General features: G+C 36.5%; 1 pseudogene; it reads left to right on the forward strand.

The window, feature by feature from the left end:
* The first annotated feature begins 1820 nt into the window (after nt 1-1820).
* Nucleotides 1821-2361, forward strand: LOC102529439 (BOS complex subunit TMEM147 pseudogene; annotated as a pseudogene).
* Nucleotides 2362-2661: the final 300 nt, after the last annotated feature.

A 2661-nucleotide genomic window follows, 5' to 3' on the forward strand; every position in this document is an offset into this window, starting at 1 on the left:
AACAGCCTTTAGATCGGCTGCTGACGTCTCAGCCACAAGGGAGCTCAGGAGAGTGGAATCTCTTTAGTGAGCTGAGAAGTGTTACTGTCAACCTAGAGATCAATACCCAGTGAGACTCTCTTTCAATAATGGCAGTCAAATAAAGACAAACAAAAACTGAGTGTTTAGCCGCAAATTAGTAACCTACAAAATGTCCTTAAAACTTAAATTCTAAAGGATATATGTTAGAAAAAAAATTAGTCCAAATGAAAATCTGATGTCAGTAGAAAGAGTAAGAAAAGACATTGTTCGATACATGGACTAATTGAATGAATGTATAAAGTGATAATAAAAATAAAACCAAATGGGATGGAGCAACGCAAAAATAATAGCTGAAACAAAAATAACTGGCGCATGGTAGTAAATAAGCCCATCTGAGACAATAATAATGGATAATAATCATTGGAAGGAGGGTGATCTGGGAGTGAAATTATCCTAAGTTTTGTGGATTGTTTAGGAGGATAGGAAGTATGTTAATTAAATCTGGACTTCTTTAAGCTAAGTATGCTTGTTAAAATTGCCTGTAACTACTAAAAGAATAAGCATTGAGCATAACATCCGCCAAAGAAGTAGCAGGGAAAAATGAAATAAGAAGACAAAATCCAAACAAAGGAAAAAAAGGAGAAGAATCAGAAGAAGTAGGACAAATCCAAAGCACATAGGAAGGTAAAGGAAAAAAACTTAAACATACCTGCATTTATAATGAAGATAAATGGGTTAATGTCTACAGATAAAAGACAAAAACTGCCAGGCAGAGTTGGAATTTTAAAAGTTCAGTTATATGCTGTGTATAAAAGCAGAAAGTAACAGACTTGCGAGAACTGGGTAAATCTATCAATATAATAGAAATTTCTTCAGTACACACTCTTTCAGTTCTCTACGGATCAAGCAGACCAAGAAACCATTAACAATTGAAAAAGACAATCCACAATCCTGATTTGATGGCTTACATAGAACATTGAGCCCAGCAATTTGAGAATACACACTCTTTTCAAGCACAAAATCTGGCCACAAAATCTTCCCAAAGCTAACCTTGGAAAGTTCAGAAACTTGGTTTCATCTGTGCTACATTCTCTGACCTATATGCACTGAAGGGGCAAAGAATAGAGGGGAAAAAATAAATATATATTTAAAAAAAAGCACAAATTTGGAAATTAAAAAAATAAAGTGTCAAAGGAAAATAATAATGGAAATCAGAAAATACTTATGTGGGAAGCATCTCACAGGGGAATTATAATTTCAATGCTCCATTAGAAAATAAGAAGGTCTTCAAATTAATGAACTAAGCATTCAGCGGACAGATTTAGGGAGGAAAGTATCAGGATAAAAGCAAAGAAAATAGAAGGAAAGCAATAATAAAGATAAAAGCAAAAATTAATAAAATAGAAAACAAATACAGAAGAGTGAAGATCAACAAATCCAGATGTTGATTCTTTAAAAAGACTAATAAATAGAAAATTATCACCAATATTAATCAATAAAAGCACATTGTAAAATGACTATAACTCAATAAAAAATGTTTTAAAAAAAGCAAAAAAATAAAATAAAAACATAATATGCAAATAAGCAATATTTAGAGTGAAAGAAAAGACAAGTGCAGGTGCTGCAGAGATTAATAGTTAATAACAGGTTATTATGGATAACTTTATGCTAATAAAATTAAAAATTTTGATAGAATGGATAGAATAGATTTCCCCTACTTTACCACTTACAAGGGCAGCGGCCTGTCAGAGTACAACGCCGTCCGGAAGTACATTCAGGCTGGGGTCACCTACCTCTTTGTGCAGCTGTGCAAGATGCTGGCCCTGGCCACTTTCTTTCCCACCTGGGAAGGCGACATCTGTGATTTCACTGGGGAGTTCATGAAGGCCAGCGTGGTTGTGGCAGACCTGATAGGCCTAAACCTTGTCATCCCGGCATGCCGGCAAGGCGGAATACAAGATCATGGTTGCTGCCCTGGGCTGGGCCACCGCCAAGCTGATTATGTCCCGCTGCATCCCCCTCTGGGTTGGAGCTTGGAGCATTGAGTTTGACTGGAAATACATCTAGATGAGTTTTGACCCCAACACCAGTCTGGTGCATTACATTTTCACACCTGCCCAGCTGTGGAAGATAACATGCTATGACCCGTACGACACTTTCCAGCCAGCAGTCCTCCTACTGATGTTCCTTAGCATCTACAAGGCCTTTGTCATGGAGACCTTCATCCACCTCTGTCCCCTGAGCAGCTGGATGGCACTGCTGGCCTAAGTGGTAGTGACAGGGCTGCACGTCCTCAGCACCCTGGTCCTGTGTGTCTCTGTTGTCAACATGCCCTCCTAGGCTTGATGTCCCAGACTGTCACATACCTTATTTTTTTAACCCATAAAAATCCAAGAGAATCAGTTTAAAAAAAAAAAACTAATAGAATCAGAAAGAGAAGTAAGTTACAGTGGATTAAAATGAATATACAAAAATAAATTTTAAAATTATGCAATATTCTATTTTTTAAAACATCCAATTCAAAAAATACCTTCAAAGTGCAAGATACCTAGAAATAAACAAGACATATTCAGGACCTACCTAAAGAAAATTGTAAAATTATACTGGGGTACAAAATAAAGACATAAATTAAGAGGTACA

The sequence above is a fragment of the Vicugna pacos genome, chromosome 17 (assembly GCF_048564905.1).
Source record: "Vicugna pacos chromosome 17, VicPac4, whole genome shotgun sequence".
NCBI classification, from domain to species: domain Eukaryota; kingdom Metazoa; phylum Chordata; class Mammalia; order Artiodactyla; family Camelidae; genus Vicugna; species Vicugna pacos.